Consider the following 17,808-nt stretch of genomic DNA (forward strand, 5'->3'; position numbering starts at 1 on the left):
AATTGTACCCCTGTGAGACTGAGGGAAGTGTACTCTGTGTGACAGAGGGAAGTGTACCCTTTGTGATTGAGGGAAGTGTACCCTGTGTGACTGAGGGAAGTGTACACTGTGTGACTGAGGGAAGTGTACTGCTGTGTGACTGAGGGAAGTGTACCCTGTGTGACTGAGGGACGTGTACTCCTGTGTGACTGAGGGAATTGCACTCCTGTTTGAAAGAGGGACGTGTACACCTTTGTGACTGAGGGAAGTGTACACTGTGTGACTCAGGGAAGTGTACTCCTGTGTGACTGAAGTATGTGTACCCTGTGTAGCCGAGGGAAGTGTACCCCTGTGTGACTGAGGGAAGTTTACACTCTGTGACTGAGGGAAGTGTACCCTGTGTGACTGAGGGAAGTGTACCCTGTGTGACTGAGGGAAGTGTACACTGTGTGACTGAGGGAAGTGTACCCCTGTGTGACTGAGGGAAGTGTACCCTGTGTGACTGAGGAAAGTGTACCCTGTGTGACTGAGGCAAGTGTACCCTGTGTGATTGAGGGAAGTGTACACTGTGTGACTGAGGGAAGTGTACCCTGTGTGACTGAGGGAAGTGTACCCTGTGTGACTGAGGGACGTGTACTCCTGTGTGACTGAGGGAATTGTACCCCTGTGTGAAAGAGGGACGTGTACACCTGTGTGACTGAGGCAAGTGTACACTGTGACTGAGGGCAGTTTACACTGTGTGACTGAGGGAAGTGTACCCTGTGTGACTGAGGGAAGTGTACCCTGTGTGACTGAGGGAAGTGTGCCCTGTGTGACTGAGGGATGTGTACTCTGTGTGACTGAGGGAAGTGTACTTCTGTGTGACTGAGGGAAGTGTGCTCCTGTGTGACTGTGGGAAGTGTACACTGTGTGACTGAGGGCGTGTACCCTGTGTGACTGAGGGAATTGTACCCTGTGTGACTGAGGGAAGTGTACCGTTTGTGTCTGAATGAAGTGTACCCTGTGTGACTGAGGGAAGTGTACCCTGTGTGACGGAGGGAAGTGTACCCTGTGTGACTGAGGGAATTGTACCCTGTGTGACTGAGGGAAGTGTACCGTTTGTGTCTGAATGAAGTGTACCCTGTGAGACTGAGGGACGTGTACCCTGTGTGACTGAGGGAAGGGCACCCTGTGTGACTGAGGGACGTGTACCCTGTGTGCCTGAGGGAAGTGTACCCCTGTGTGACTGAGGGAAGTGGACCCCTGTGTGACTGAGGGAAGTGTACCCCTGTGTGACTGAGGGAATTGTACCCCTGTGTGACTGAGTGAAGTGGACCCCTGTGTGACTGAGGGAAGTGTACCCCTGTGTGACTGAGGGAATTGTACCCCTGTGAGACTGAGGGAAGTGTACTCTGTGTGACAGAGGGAAGTGTACCCTTTGTGATTGAGGGAAGTGTACCCTGTGTGACTGAGGGAAGTGTACACTGTGTGACTGAGGGAAGTGTGCTGCTGTGTGACTGAGGGAAGTGTACCCTGTGTGACTGAGGGACGTGTACTCCTGTGTGACTGAGGGAATTGCACTCCTGTTTGAAAGAGGGACGTGTACACCTTTGTGACTGAGGGAAGTGTACACTGTGTGACTCAGGGAAGTGTACTCTTGTGTGACTGAAGTATGTGTACCCTGTGTAGCCGAGGGAAGTGTACCCCTGTGTGACTGATGGAAGTGTAACCCTGTGTGACTGAGGGAAGTCTACCCTGTGCGACTAAGGCAAGTGTAGCCTGTGTGATTGAGGGAAGTGTACACTGTGTGACTGAGGGAAGTGTACCCTGTGTGACTGAGGGAATTTTAACCCACTTTGCCTGAGGCAAGTGTACCCTGTCTGAAAAAGGGAAGTGTACCCTGTGCGACTGAGGGAAGTGTACCCTGTGTGACTGAGGGAAGTGTACTCCTGTGTGACTGAGGAAAGTGTACCCTGTGTGACTGAGGGAAGTGTACCCAGTGTGACTGAGGGAAGTGTACCTGTGTGATTGAGGGAAGTGTACCCTGTGTGACAGAGGGATGTGTACTCCTGTGTGACTGAGGGACGTGTACCTGTGTGACTGAGGGAAGTGTACTCCTGTGTGACTGAGGGAAGTGTACCCTGTGTGACTGAGGGAAGTGTACCCTGTGTGCCTGAGGGAAGTGTACCCTGTGTGACTGAGGGACATGTACCCTGTGTGACTGAGGGAAGTGTACCCTGTGTGACTGAGGGACGTGTACTCCTGTGTGACTGAGGGAATTGTACCCCTGTGTGAAAGAGGGACGTGTACACCTGTGTGACTGAGGCAAGTGTACACTGTGACTGAGGGCAGTTTACACTGTGTGACTGAGGGAAGTGTATCCTGTGTGACTGAGGGAAGTGTACCCTGTGTGACTGAGGGAAGTGTGCCCTGTGTGACTGAGGGATGTGTGCTCTGTGTGACTGAGGGAAGTGTACTTCTGTGTGACTGAGGGAAGTGTGCTCCTGTGTGACTGTGGGAAGTGTACACTGTGTGACTGAGGGCTTGTACCCTGTGTGACTGAGGGAATTGTACCCTGTGTGACTGAGGGAAGTGTACCGTTTGTGTCTGAATGAAGTGTACCCTGTGTGACTGAGGGAAGTGTACCCTGTGTGACTGAGGGAAGTGTACCCTGTGTGACTGAGGGAATTGTACCCTGTGTGACTGAGGGAAGTGTACCGTTTTTGTCTGAATGAAGTGTACCCTGTGTGACTGAGGGAAGTGTACCCTGTGTGACTGAGGGAAGTGTGCCCTGTGAGACTGAGGGACGTGTACCCTGTGTGACTGAGGGAAGGGCACCCTGTGTGACTGAGGGACGTGTACCCTGTGTGCCTGAGGGAAGTGTACCCCTCTGTGACTGAGGGAAGTGGACCCCTGTGTGACTGAGGGAAGTGTACCCCTGTGTGACGAAGGGAATTGTACCCCTGTGTGACTGAGTGAAGTGGACCCCTGTGTGACTGAGGGAAGTGTACCCCTGTGTGACTGAGGGAATTGTACCCCTGTGAGACTGAGGGAAGTGTACTCTGTGTGACAGAGGGAAGTGTACCCTGTGTGACTGAGGGAAGTGTACTCTGTGTGACTAAGGGAAGTGTACCCTGTGTGACTGAGGGAAGTGTACCCTGTGTGACTGAGGGAAGTGTACACTGTGTGACTGAGGGAAGTGTACTGCTGTGTGACTGAGGGAAGTGTACCCTGTGTGACTGAGGGACGTGTACTCCTGTGTGATTGAGGGAATTGTACCCCTGTTTGAAAGAGGGACGTGTACACCTGTGTGACTGAGGGACGTGTACCCTGTGTAACCGAGGGAAGTGTACCCCTGTGTGACTGATGGAAGTGTAACCCTGTGTGACTGAGGGAAGTCTACCCTGTGCGACTGAGGCAGGTGTACCCTGTGTGATTGAGGGAAGTGTACACTGTGTGACTGAGGGAAGTGTACCCTGTGTGACTGAGGGAATTTTAACCCGCTTTGCCTGAGGCAAGTGTACCCTGTCTGAAAAAGGGAAGTGTACCCTGTGTGACTGAGGGAAGTGTACCCTGTGTGACTGAGGGAAGTGTACTCCTGTGTGACTGAGGAAAGTGTACCCTGTGTGACTGAGGGAAGTGTACCCAGTGTGACTGAGGGAAGTGTACCCTGTGTGACTGAGGGAAGTGTACCCTGTGTGACAGAGGGATGTGTACTCCTGTGTGACTGAGGGACATGTACCTGTGTGACTGAGGGAAGTGTACCCTGTGTGTCTGAGGGAAGTGTACCCTGTGTGACTGAGGGAAGTGTACTCCTGTGTGACTGAGGGAAGTGTACCCTGTGTGACTGAGGGAAGTGTACCCTGTGTGCCTGAGGGAAGTGTACCCTGTGTGACTGAGGGACATGTACCCTGTGTGACTGAGGGAAGTGTACCCTGTGTGACTGAGGGACGTGTACTCCTGTGTGACTGAGGGAATTGTACCCCTGTGTGAAAGAGGGACGTGTACACCTGTGTGACTGAGGCAAGTGTACACTGTGACTGAGGGCAGTTTACACTGTGTGACTGAGGGAAGTGTATCCTGTGTGACTGAGGGAAGTGTACCCTGTGTGACTGAGGGAAGTGTGCCCTGTGTGACTGAGGGATGTGTGCTCTGTGTGACTGAGGGAAGTGTACTTCTGTGTGACTGAGGGAAGTGTGCTCCTGTGTGACTGTGGGAAGTGTACACTGTGTGACTGAGGGCGTGTACCCTGTGTGACTGAGGGAATTGTACCCTGTGTGACTGAGGGAAGTGTACCGTTTGTGTCTGAATGAAGTGTACCCTGTGTGACTGAGGGAAGTGTACCCTGTGTGACTGAGGGAAGTGTACCCTGTGTGACTGAGGGAATTGTACCCTGTGTGACTGAGGGAAGTGTACCGTTTTTGTCTGAATGAAGTGTACCCTGTGTGACTGAGGGAAGTGTACCCTGTGTGATTGAGGGAAGTGTGCCCTGTGAGACTGAGGGACGTGTACCCTGTGTGACTGAGGGAAGGGCACCCTGTGTGACTGAGGGACGTGTACCCTGTGTGCCTGAGGGAAGTGTACCCCTCTGTGACTGAGGGAAGTGGACCCCTGTGTGACTGAGGGAAGTGTACCCCTGTGTGACTAAGGGAATTGTACCCCTGTGTGACTGAGTGAAGTGGACCCCTGTGTGACTGAGGGAAGTGTATCCCTGTGTGACTGAGGGAATTGTACCCCTGTGAGACTGAGGGAAGTGTACTCTGTGTGACAGAGGGAAGTGTACCCTGTGTGACTGAGGGAAGTGTATTCTGTGTGACTAAGGGAAGTGTACCCTGTGTGACTGAGGGAAGTGTACCCTGTGTGACTGAGGGAAGTGTACACTGTGTGACTGAGGGAAGTGTACTGCTGTGTGACTGAGGGAAGTGTACCCTGTGTGACTGAGGGACGTGTACTCCTGTGTGATTGAGGGAATTGTACCCCTGTTTGAAAGAGGGACGTGTACACCTGTGTGACTGAGGGAAGTGTACCCCTGTGAGACTGAGGGACGTGTACCCTGTGTAACCGAGGGAAGTGTACCCCTGTGTGACTGATGGAAGTGTAACCCTGTGTGACTGAGGGAAGTCTACCCTGTGCGACTGAGGCAGGTGTACCCTGTGTGATTGAGGGAAGTGTACACTGTGTGACTGAGGGAAGTGTACCCTGTGTGACTGAGGGAATTTTAACCCGCTTTGCCTGAGGCAAGTGTACCCTGTCTGAAAAAGGGAAGTGTACCCTGTGTGACTGAGGGAAGTGTACCCTGTGTGACTGAGGGAAGTGTACTCCTGTGTGACTGAGGAAAGTGTACCCTGTGTGACTGAGGGAAGTGTACCCAGTGTGACTGAGGGATGTGTACTCCTGTGTGACTGAGGGACATGTACCTGTGTGACTGAGGGAAGTGTACCCTGTGTGTCTGAGGGAAGTGTACCCTGTGTGACTGAGGGAAGTGTACCCTGTGTGACTGAGGGACGTGTACCCTGTGTGACTGAGGGAAGTGTACCTTGTGTGACTGAGGGACGTGTACCCTGTGTGCCTGAGGGAAGTGTACCCCTGTGAGACTGAGGGACGTGTACCCTGTGTGACTGAGGGAAGTGGACCCCTGTATGACTGAGGGAAGTGTACCCCTGTGTGACTGAGGGAATTGTACACCTGTGTGACTGAGGGAAGTGTACCCTGTGTGACTGAGGGAAGAATACCCTGTGTGACAGAGGGCAGTGTACCCTGTGTGACTGAGGGAAGTGTACTCTGTGTGACTAAGGGAAGTGTACCCTGTGTGACGGAGGGAAGTGTACCCTGTGTGACTAAGGGAAGTGTACCCTGTGTGACTGAGGGAAGTGTACACTGTGTGACTGAGGGAAGTGTACCTTGTGTGACTGAGGGACGTGTACTCCTGTGTGACTGAGGGAATTGTACCCCTGTGTGAAAGAGGGACGTGTACACCTTTGTGGTAAACCACTGTTTGTATTCCTGTTTGTCCTGTTTGTATTCCACTGTGTACATGCCTGGACATGCCTCGGCTGACTCCTCCCACAGGTCCTCGTATAAAGGTGACTGCTCCCCAGCCCTTTGCATCCTGGGCCTGTCGACCACTCGAGGCAGACCTCCATTCTGTTGTTAATAAAAGCCTTTAGTTACTCTTCTAACTCTCGGTCTTTTATGAGTAATTGATAGCGCATCAATTTTATTAACAACATTTTTATAATGGAGAAGATCCTCACACCAGCATGCCTGGACTTAGATCATCGGGAGGCGGACTCATCCACCAAGTTTACTCACTGGCTTAAGTGTTTTGAAAAATTCCTGACCGCCTCCGAAGCAATCAAATCGGAAGAGGACAAACTGGATGTCCTGACCTCCAAAGTGAACCACCGAGTGTACTCGGTCATCCAAGACGCGACCTCGTACGCGGACGCTATCAAGCTCCTCAAGGACCAGTACACGCGCCCAGTGAACGAAGTGTACGCCAGGCACCTTCTGGGGAGTCGTAAACAACAACCTGGGGAATCGACCGTGGAATACCTTCAGGCACTGTCTGTGCTTGGCCGGGCCTGTGGTTGTAAGGATGTAAAGGCCGCCGTGTACACAGAGGAACTTATCCGGGACGCTTTTGTAGCGGGCCACAGATCCAATTACACCTGACAGCGACTGTTGGAGCAGAGTAACCTCGACCTCAACAAGGCCTCTGAACTCGCACTATCGTTGGATGCAGCCTACCAGGGCATGGATGCCTACTCCTCTGCACCGTGGACACCGCGGGGAATGACAGCCTGGGACACGGTAGGACCGCCTCATAGCGCCGTGCCACCCCAGCCACACCCCAACAACGGCCCAACTACCGCAGCAGTGTCCCAAGGCCAGACAGCAGTGCCCCAAGGCCAGAAATGCTACTTCTGTGGCCAGGCAAAACACCCCAGAGCGCGCTGCCCGGCGAAAAACGCGATCTGCTCGGGCTGCGGGAAGAAGGGACACTACGCTAGCGTCTGCAGGGCCAAAGCCACCCCGAACCCCAGCAGCGCCGCGTGTGGGCCATGCGGGCCGCCATCTTGGACCTCCCCGGCCATGTGCGAATCACCGGTACAGCAGCCATTTTGGACGCCTCCAGCCACATGGGGATCATGGACGCCGCCATCTTGGACGACAGCCGGGACGCAGCAGGCCCCGACACCGCCTCATCTGATACCCGCAGCGACACACCGACCCCTACGCTGGCATCCGTTACACTGGACCAAGCGAGACCGCACCAACTGGCCAGTTCCACAATGGACATTAAGGTAAATGGTCACGATACAATCTGCCTTTTTGACTCTGGGAGCACGGAGAGCTTCATCCACCCCGACACGGTGCGGCGTTGCTCTCTCCCAGTCCTGCCTGCACAACAGCGGATTTCTATGGCCTCCGAGTCCCAGTCGGCGGACATCGGCGGCTACTGCGTGGTGACACTCGTAGTAGACGGGACCGTGTACGATCATTTTAAACTTCTCGTCCTGCCTGACCTCTGCGCTGCCGTCCTGCTGGGGTTAGATTTTCAGTGCCACCTTAAAAGTGTTACGATGGCGTACGGTGGACCCCTACCCCCACTCACAGTCCGCAGCCAGCAGCTTCCAAATTGCCCGCCGCGCACCAGGTGCAACCTCTCCACACTCAGAGTCACCCCCCCACCACTGTTTGCTAACCTCACCCCCGACTGTAAGCCCATCGCCACAAAGAGCAGGCGATACAGTGCCGGGGACAGGGTTTTCATTAAAACCGAAGTGGAGCGGCTCCTGAAAGAAGGGATTATTGAGGGCAGCACCAGCCCCTGGCGAGCCCAGGTTGTGGTCGTTAAGACCGGCGAGAAGCAGCGCCTGGTCATCGACTACAGCCAGACAATAAATCGCTACACCCTGCTGGACGCCTACCCACTCCCCCGCATAGCTGATATGGTCAACCAGATCGCGCAGTACCGCGTCTTCTCGACCATTGACCTGAAATCAGCGTACCACCAGCTCCCCATCCGCCCTGAGGACCGCCAGTACACTGCCTTTGAGGCAAACGGCCGCCTCTATCACTTCCTTAGGGTTCCCTTTGGCGTCACCAACGGGGTCTCCGTCTTCCAAAGGGAGATGGACCGGATGGTAGATCAAAATGCGTTGCAGGCCACTTTCCCATATCTGGACAATGTGACCATCTGCGGCCGTGACTTGCAGGACCATGACGCAAACCTCGAAAAATTCCTCCGCACCGCCCAACTCCTAAACCTGACATATAACAAGGAGAAGTGCATATTCCGCACAAACCGCCTCGCCATCCTTGGCTGTGTTGTGGAACACGGAGTCATCGGCCCCGACCCCGACCGGATGCGTCCCCTTATGGAACTTCCACTGCCCCACTGCCTCAAGGCCCTGAAGAGGTGCCTAGGGTTTTTCTCCTATTACGCCCAGTGGGTCCCCTACTATGCGGACAAGGCCCGTCCGCTGATCAAGTCCACCTCTTTTCCCTTGACGGCAGAGGCCCGCTTAGCCTTCCACCGTATCAAGGAGGACATTGCCAAAGCCACCATGCACGCAGTGGACGAATCCATCCCCTTCCAGGTGGAAAGCGACGCGTCCGACTTTGCCCTGGCCGCTACCCTCAATCAGGCGGGGAGACCCATGGCCTTCTTTTCACGAACCCTCCAAGGCCCGGAGACCAAACACTCCGCTGTTGAGAAGGAGGCCCAGGCGATTGTGGAGGCTGTGCGTCATTGGAGGCACTACCTGGCCGGAAAACGATTTACCCTGCTCACTGACCAGCGTTCAGTTGCTTTTATGTTTAACAACAAGCAGAGGGGCAAAATCAAAAATGACAAGATCTTGAGGTGGAGAATCGAACTTTCCACCTACAACTACGAGATCTTGTACCGGCCCGGGAAGCTAAATGAACCCCCGGATGCGCTATCGCGTGGCACCTGCGCCAGCGCGCAGATCGATAGACTACGGGTCCTCCACAATGACCTCTGCCACCCGGGGGTCACCAGGTTCTTCCACCTCATCAAGGCCCGCAACCTGCCTTACTCTATTGAGGAGGTCAGGACCATGACCAGGAACTGCCAAGTCTGCGCTGAGTGCAAACCACACTTTTATAGACCAGACAGGGCCCACCTGATAAAAGCCACTCGCCCCTTCGAGCGCCTGAGCGTTGATTTTAAAGGGCCTCTCCCCTCCTCCGACCGCAATGTGTACTTCCTCAATATTATTGATGAGTACTCCCGTTTCCCGTTCGCCTTCCCCTGCCCGGACATGACCAGTGCCACGGTCATTAAATGTCTGAACAACCTCTTCACCCTGTTCGGCTTCCCCAGCTATATCCATAGCGACCGGGGCTCATCGTTTATGAGCGACGAGCTCCGTCAGTACCTGCTAACTAGGGGTATTGCCACAAGCAGGACCACCAGTTACAACCCCCGGGGGAACGGACAGGTGGAAAGAGAAAATGCGACAGTTTGGAAGGCCGTCCTGCTAGCCTTAAAGTCTAGGGGCCTTCCAACCTCCCGCTGGCAGGATGTGCTCCCCGATGCGCTCCACTCTATTCGGTCACTGCTCTGCACTGCCACTAACGCCACCCCTCATGAGAAAATGTTTGTCTTCCCAAGGAAGTCCACATCGGGGACATCGCTACCGCCATGGCTGACGTCCCCAGGGCCGGTCCTACTGAAAAGACACGTGAGGACCCATAAAACGGACCCCCTGGTCGAGAGGGTCGACCTCCTCCACGCCAACCCCCAGTATGCTTACATCGCATACCCGGACGGGCGGGAGGACACAGTCTCCATAAGAGACCTTGCACCCTCGGGGGCCGCAGTAACCCACTACCCACTACCACCCCCCCCCACGATCCGATATCCAGCCCCAGCAGACGGCAGGCCTGGGCCCCGCGACCCGCTCGACATCTACGAGGACGACACGCCTGTGCCACAGCCTACGCTGGACTCGACGCTGGAAGCTTCACTACCCCTGCCGTCGCCACGCCGATCACAGCGGCAGACAAGACCTCCGGAGAGACTCCAATACACTAACTTTTAATACACTTCACCCCGCCGGACTCAATTTTAAACAAGGGGTGAATGTGGTAAACCACTGTTTGTATTCCTGTTTGTCCTGTTTGTATTCCACTGTGTACATGCCTGGACATGCCTCGGCTGACTCCTCCCACAGGTCCTAGTATAAAGGTGACTGCTCCCCAGCCCTTTGCATCCTGGGCCTGTCGACCACTCGAGGCAGACCTCCATTCTGTTGTTAATAAAAGCCTTTAGTTACTCTTCTAACTCTCGGTCTTTTATGAGTAATTGATAGCGCATCAACCTGTGTGACTGAGGGAAGTGTACCACTGTGAGACTGAGGGACGTGTACCCTATGTGACTCAGGGAAGTGTACTCCTGTGTGACTGAGGTATGTGTACCCTGTGTGACTGAGGAAAGTGTACCCTGTGTGACTGAGGCAAGTGTACCCTGTGTGATTGAGGGAAGTGTACACTGTGTGACTGAGGAAAGTGTACCCTGTGTGACTGAGGCAAGTGTACCCTGTGTGATTGAGGGAAGTGTACACTGTGTGACTGAGGGAAGTGTACTCTGTGTGACTGAGGGAAGGGCACCCTGTGTGACTGAGGGAATTTTAACCCGCTTTGCCTGAGGCAAGTGTACCCTCTCTGACAAAGGGAAGTGTCCCCTGTGTGACTGAGGGAAGGGTACCCTGTGTGACTGAGGGAAGTGTACACTGTGTGACTGAGGGACGTGTACCTGTGTGACTGAGGGAAGTGTACTCCTGTGTGACTGAGGGAAGGGTACCCTGTGTGACTGAGGGAAGTGTACACTGTGTGTCTGAGCGAAGTGGACTCCTGTGTGACTGAGGGACGTGTACCTGTGTGACTGAGGGAAGTGTACTCCTGTGTGACTGAGCGAAGTGTACCCTGTGTGACTGAGGGAAGTGTACCCTGTGTGCCTGAGTGAAGTGTACCTTGTGTGACTGAGGGAAGTGTACCCTGTGTGTCTGAGGGAAGTGTACCCTGTGTGACTGAGGGAAGTGTACCCTGTGTGACTGAGGGAGGTGTACCCTGTGTGACTGAGGGAAGTGTGTGCCGTGTGTTAGAGGAACATGTACTCTGTGTGACTGAGGGAATTGTACCCCTGTGTGACTGAGGGATGTGTACCCTGTGTGACTGAGGGATGTTTACACTGTGTGAGTGAGGGATGTGTACCCCCTGTGACTGAGGGAATTGTACACTGTGTGACTGAGGGAAGTGTACTCCGGTGTGACTGAGGGGACTCTCCCCTGTGTGACTGAGGGAAGTGTACCCTGTGTGACTGAGGGAAGTGTACCCTGTGTGACTGAGGGAAGTGTACCCTGTGTGACTGAGGGAAGGGTACCCTGTGTGACTGAGGGAAGGATACCCTGTGTGACTGAGGGAAGTGTACTCCTGTGTGACTGAGGGACGTGTACCTGTGTGACTGAGGGCAGTGTATCCTGTGTGAGTGAGAGAAGTGTACCCTTTGTGACTGAGGGAAGTGTACCCTGTGATACGCTTATCAATTACTTCATAAAAGGTGATGAGTCGAAGAAGAGATGATGAGTCGAAAGAAGAGATGAATAAGGCTTTTATTAGCTAAGAAGAGACCATGCTTCTTCGTGAGTGACTGAACAAGTCTGAACGAAACCCACACAGTGGTGGGTGGAGTCAGCTGAGGCATGCCTCCATACACAGCGCCACCCAGAGGTGGCAATATACAATACAGTGGTTTACCACATTCACCCCTTGTTTAATGTGAAGTCCGGCGGGGTGAAGGGTACTACAAGTTAAGTCTATCAGGAGGCCTTGTCTGACGTCCTGATCGTCGTGGTGGCGGCGGTGGTGTTGCAGCATCCGACGTCGGGTCTGGTGTCTGGGTGGTTGGCGAAGATTCCTGGGGCTTTGGCATGCCGTCTGCAGGGGTTGGGTTGGGAGGGGTGGTGGGGGATAACAGTGGTAAGGGGGATAACGGTGGTAAGGGGGATAACGGTGGTAATTCAGGGGTACCCGAGGGTGCGAGATCTCGTATGGAGACCGTGTCCTCCCGCCCGTCTGGGTATGTCACCCAGGCATACTGGGGGTTGGCGTGTAGGAGGTGCACCCGCTCGACCAGGGGGTCCGTTTTATGCGTCCTCACGTGCCTCCGCAGTAGGACGGGCCCAGGAGAAGTCAACCATGCCGGTAGCGAGGTTCCCGATGTAGACTTCCGGGGGAAAACGAACATTTTCTCATGAGGGGTCGCATTAGTGGCAGTACAAAGCAGTGACCGAATGGAGTGAAGCGCTGCAGGGAGGACCTCCTGCCAGCGGGAGGTCGGAAGGCCCTTAGATTTTAGTGCTAAGAGGACTGCCTTCCAAACCGTCGCGTTCTCCCTTTCCACCTGGCCGTTCCCCCGGGGGTTGTAACTGGTGGTCCTGCTCGTGGCGATACCTCTTGTTAGCAGGTACTGCCGAAGTTCGTCGCTCATGAACGATGAGCCCCTGTCGCTATGTATATAGCTGGGGAACCCGAACAGAGCGAAGATGTCATTCAGACACTTGATGACCGTGGTACTGGTCATGTCTGGGCAAGGGATGGCAAAGGGGAAACGGGAGTACTCATCAACTATGTTGAGGAAGTACACATTGCGGTCAGCGGAGGGGAGGGGCCCTTTAAAATCGACGCTCAGGCGTTCGAAGGGGCGGGTGGCCTTGATCAGGCTTGCTCTGTCCGGCCTATAGAAGTGCGGTTTGCACTCGGCGCAGATTTGGCAGCTCTTGGTCATGGTCCTGACCTCCTCGATGGAGTAGGGCAGGTTACGGGATTTGATAAAATGGAAAAACCTGGTGACCCCCGGGTGGCAGAGGTCATTGTGGAGGGACTGCAGCCTATCACTCTGCGCGTTGGCGCATGTACCACGTGATAGGGCATCTGGGGGCTCATTGAGTTTCCCTGGCCGATACAAGATATCATAATTGTAGGTGGAGAGTTCGATTCTCCACCTCAAGATCTTGTCGTTCTTGATTTTACCCCTCTGCTTATTATTAAACATAAAAGCTACTGAACGCTGGTCAGTGAGCAGGGTAAATCGTTTCCCGGCCAGGTAATGCCTCCAGTGACGCACCGCTTCTACAATAGCCTGGGCCTCCTTTTCGACGGAGGAGTGTCTCGTCTCGGGGCCCTGGAGGGTCCTTGAGAAAAAGGCCACGGGTCTGCCCGCCTGGTTAAGGGTCGCGGCTAGGGCGAAGTCGGAGGCATCGCTCTCCACTTGGAAGGGGATGGACTCATCCACCGCGTGCATTGCGGCCTTCGCGATATCGTTCTTGATAAGAGTGAAGGCTGCACACGCCTCTGGTGTCAGGGGGAAGGAGGTGGCTTTGATGAGGGGCCTGGCTTTGTCTGCATAGAGGGGCACCCACTGGGCGTAGTAGGAGAAAAACCCCAGGCATCTCTTCAGTGCTTTTTGGCAGTGGGGAAGGGGTAGCTCCATTAGGGGGCGCATTCTGTCGGGGTCGGGCCCGATGACTCCGTTCTCCACCACGCAGCCGAGGATGGCCAGGCGCTTGGTGTGAAACATACATTTTTCCTTATTGTACGTTAGGTTCAGCCGTTGGGCCGTACGGAGGAAATTTGCTAGATTAACGTCGTGGTCCTGCTGGTCGTGGCCGCAGATGGTGACGTTATCCAAATAGGGGAAGGTTGCCCGCAGCGCGTTCTGGTCAACCATTCGGTCCATCTCCCTTTGGAAGACCGAAACCCCGTTGGTGACGCCGAAGGGGACCCTAAGGAAGTGGTAGAGGCGGCCGTTTGCCTCGAAGGCAGTATACTGGCGGTCCTCATGGCGGATGGGCAGCTGGTGGTACGCTGACTTAAGGTCGATGGTGGAGAATACTTTGTATTGCGCAATCTGATTGACCATATCAGATATGCGAGGGAGGGGGTACGCGTCCAGCTGGGTGTACCGGTTTATGGTTTGGCTGTAGTCGATTACCATGCGGCGTTTTGCAGTGGTTTTAACGACTACAACCTGGGCTCGCCAGGGGCTAGTGCTACCTTCGATAATGCCCTCCTTCAAGAGCCGCTCCACCTCAGAGCTGATAAAAGCTCTGTCCCCGGCACTGTACCGCCTGCTTTTGGTAGCGATGGGTTTACAGTCGCGGGTGAGGTTAGCGAACAGGGGAGGGGGGGGGACTTTTAATGTGGAAAGGCTGCAGGTGGTTTGCAGCGGGCGATTTAAAAGTTGTTGGTTGCAGACTGTGAGTGGGGGGAGGGGTCCACCGTATGCTAGTGTGACACTCTTAAGGTGGCACTGAAAATCCAACCCTAGCAGGACGGCAGCGCAAAGACGGGGCAGGACTAGCAGTTTAAATTTTTGATATTCAGTGCCCCCTACTGACAGGGTCACCACACAGTAGCCGCTGATGTCCATTGACTGGGACTTGGACGCCATAGAAATGCGATGGTGCGTTGGCAGAATCGTGAGGGAGTGGCTACGTACCGTGTCGGGGTGGACGAAACTCTCTGTGCTCCCGCTGTCGATCAGGCAACTGGTGGCGCGGCCGTTTACCGCGATATCCATCATGGAGCTGGATAGATGGTGAGGGTGGCCTTGATCCAGCGTCACGGAGGCCAGTATGTGGCTTAGTGAGTCACTATAGTCATCCGCCGAGACGGTGGTCGGTTCCGGTGACGAAATGGCGGTTGAGTGCGTTGGATACGATGGCGGCGGATGCCATGCGGCCGGGGGTACACAAAATGGCGGATAAGATGGCTGCTCCCACGGCCCGCACGCTGCGCTGCTGGCTGGCTTCCCCTTGCAGGCGTTAGCGTAATGGCCTTTCTTCCCGCAGCCCGAGCAGGTAGCTGTCTTAGCTGGGCAGTGCGCTCTGGGATGTTTTAACTGGCCACAGAAATAGCATTTTTGGGCCTGGTTACTGGGCATCGAAGCAGTTCTTACCGGAGGCTGCTGTCTCGGTTGGGTCGCTGCAGCGGTTGGTGCCGGGGGCGGCGGTCCCGTGTCCCACGGTTTCGATTGCCATGTCTCGGCGCCGTTACGGGGGTATGCCTCGAGGTTTCGGTGGGCCTCCTCTAACGAGAGCGCAAGGGCAATGGCCGTCTTCAGGTCGGGTTCCTTGCTTTCTAGCAGTCTCTGCCGGGTGTGGTCTGACTGGAGGCCCCTGACGAAGGCATCACAGGCGAGTCCCTGCGCGTGCTCCACAGCCGTTACCGCTTTACAATCGCAGTCTCTGCAGAGTGCCAGTAGCGCCCGTGCAAATGCCCCTACCGATTCTCCCGGTTGCTGCCTGCGGGATCCCAAGAGGTGTCGGGCGTAAATTGTGTTCACTGGGCGCGTATATTGCCCTTTTAGTAGCTCGAGGGCCGCCACGTACGTATTAGAGTCCCGGATTAGCACATATACTTGATGGCTCACCTGGGCGGTCAAAATTTTCAGTTTGTGATCCTCCTCTGTAACCTGTGAGATTGCGAGGAAGGATTCAAAGCAGCTCAGCCAGTGTTCAAACTTGGCTGATGCACCCACATCTTGAGGGTCGAGGTCCAGGCGTGGTGGTCTGAGGGCTCTCAGCAATGTCTGCTGTATCCGTTGCTGTTGTTGCTCCTCAGGTGTCGCCATTAAACTTTTAGCTAATAAAATTGATACGCTTATCAATTACTTCATAAAAGGTGATGAGTCGAAGAAGAGATGATGAGTCGAAAGAAGAGATGAATAAGGCTTTTATTAGCTAAGAAGAGACCATGCTTCTTCGTGAGTGACTGAACAAGTCTGAACGAAACCCACACAGTGGTGGGTGGAGTCAGCTGAGGCATGCCTCCATACACAGCGCCACCCAGAGGTGGCAATATACAATACAGTGGTTTACCACACCCTGTGTGACTGAGGGAGGTGTACCCTGTGTGACTGAGGGAAGCGTACCCTGTGTGACTGAGAGAAGTCTACCCTGTGTGACTGAGGGAGGTGTACCCTGTGTGACTGAGGGATGTGTACCCTGTGTGACTGAGGGAAGTGTACCTTGTGTGACTGAGGGAAGTGTACCCTGTGTGACTGAGGGATCTTTACCCTGTGTGTCCGAGGGAAGTGTACACATTGTGACTGAGGGAAGTGTACACTGTGTGACTGAGGGAAGTGTACCCTGTGTGACTGAGGGAAGTGTATCCCGGTTTGGCAGAGGGATGTGTACCCTGTGTGACTGAGGGAAGTGTAACCCGGTGTGACTGAGGGAAGTCTATCCTGTGTGACTGAGGGAAGTGTACCCTGTGTGACGGAGGGAAGTGTACACTGTGTGACTGAGGGAAGTGTACTCTGTGTGACTAAGGGAAGTGTACCCTGTGTGACGGAGGAAAGTGTACCCTGTGTGACTAAGGGAAGTGTACCCTGTGCGACTGAGGGAAGTGTACCCTGTGTGACTGAGGGAAGTGTATCCTGTGTGACTGAGGGACGTGTACTACTGTGTGACTGAGGGAAGGGTACCCTGTGTGACTGAGGGAAGTGTACCCTGTGTGACTGAGGGAAGTGTACCCTGTGTGAATGAGGGAAGGGTACCCTGTGTGACTGAGGGAAGTGTACCCTGTATGACTGAGGGACATGTGCCTGTGTGATTGAGGGAAGTGTACTCCTGTGTGACTGAGGGAAGGATACCCTGTGTGACTGAGGGAAGTGTACTCCTGTGTGACTGAGGGACGTGTACCTGTGTGACTGAGGGCAGTGTACCCTGTGTGAGTGAGAGAAGTGTACCCTTTGTGACTGAGGGAAGTGTACCCTGTGTGACTGAGGGAGGTGTACCCTGTGTGACTGAGGGAAGCGTACCCTGTGTGACTGAGAGAAGTCTACCCTGTGTGACTGAGGGAGGTGTACCCTGTGTGACTGAGGGATGTGTACCCTGTGTGACTGAGGGAAGTGTACCTTGTGTGACTGAGGGAAGTGTACCCTGTGTGACTGAGGGATCTTTACCCTGTGTGTCCGAGGGAAGTGTACACATTGTGACTGAGGGAAGTGTACACTGTGTGACTGAGGGAAGTGTACCCTGTGTGACTGAGGGAAGTGTATCCCGGTTTGGCAGAGGGATGTGTACCCTGTGTGACTGAGGGAAGTGTAACCCGGTGTGACTGAGGGAAGTCTACCCTGTGTGACTGAGGGAAGTGTACCCTGTGTGACGGAGGAAAGTGTACCCTGTGTGACTAAGGGAAGTGTACCCTGTGCGACTGAGGGAAGTGTACCCTGTGTGACTGAGGGAAGTGTACCCTGTGTGACTGAGGGACGTGTACTCCTGTGTGACTGAGGGAATTGTACCCCTGTGTGAAAGAGGGACGTGTACACCTGTGTGACTTAGGGAAGTGTAACCCTGTGAGACTGAGGGACGTGTACACCTGTGTGACTGAGGGAAGTGTACCCCTGTGTGACAGATGGACGTGTACACCTGTGTGACTGAGGGAAGTGTACACTGTGTGACTCAGGGAAGTGTACTCCTGTGTGACTGAGGTATGTGTATGCTGTGTGACTGAGGGAAGTGTACCCTGTGTGACTGAGGGAAGTTTACACTCTGTGACTGAGGGAAGTGTACCCTGTGTGACTGAGGGAAGTGTACCCTGTGTGACTGAGGGAAGTGTACACTGTGTGACTGAGGGAAGTGTACCCCTGTGTGACTGAGGGAAGTGTACCCTGTGTGACTGAGGAAAGTGTACCCTGTGTGACTGAGGCAAGTGTACCCTGTGTGATTGAGGGAAGTGTACACTGTGTGACTGAGGGAAGTCTACCCTGTGTCACTGAGGGAAGTTTACTCCTGTGTGACTGAGGGAAGT

Source organism: Somniosus microcephalus, chromosome 19, assembly GCF_052327205.1.
Source record: "Somniosus microcephalus isolate GS21.2 chromosome 19, FLI_Smic_1.0, whole genome shotgun sequence".
NCBI classification, from domain to species: domain Eukaryota; kingdom Metazoa; phylum Chordata; class Chondrichthyes; order Squaliformes; family Somniosidae; genus Somniosus; species Somniosus microcephalus.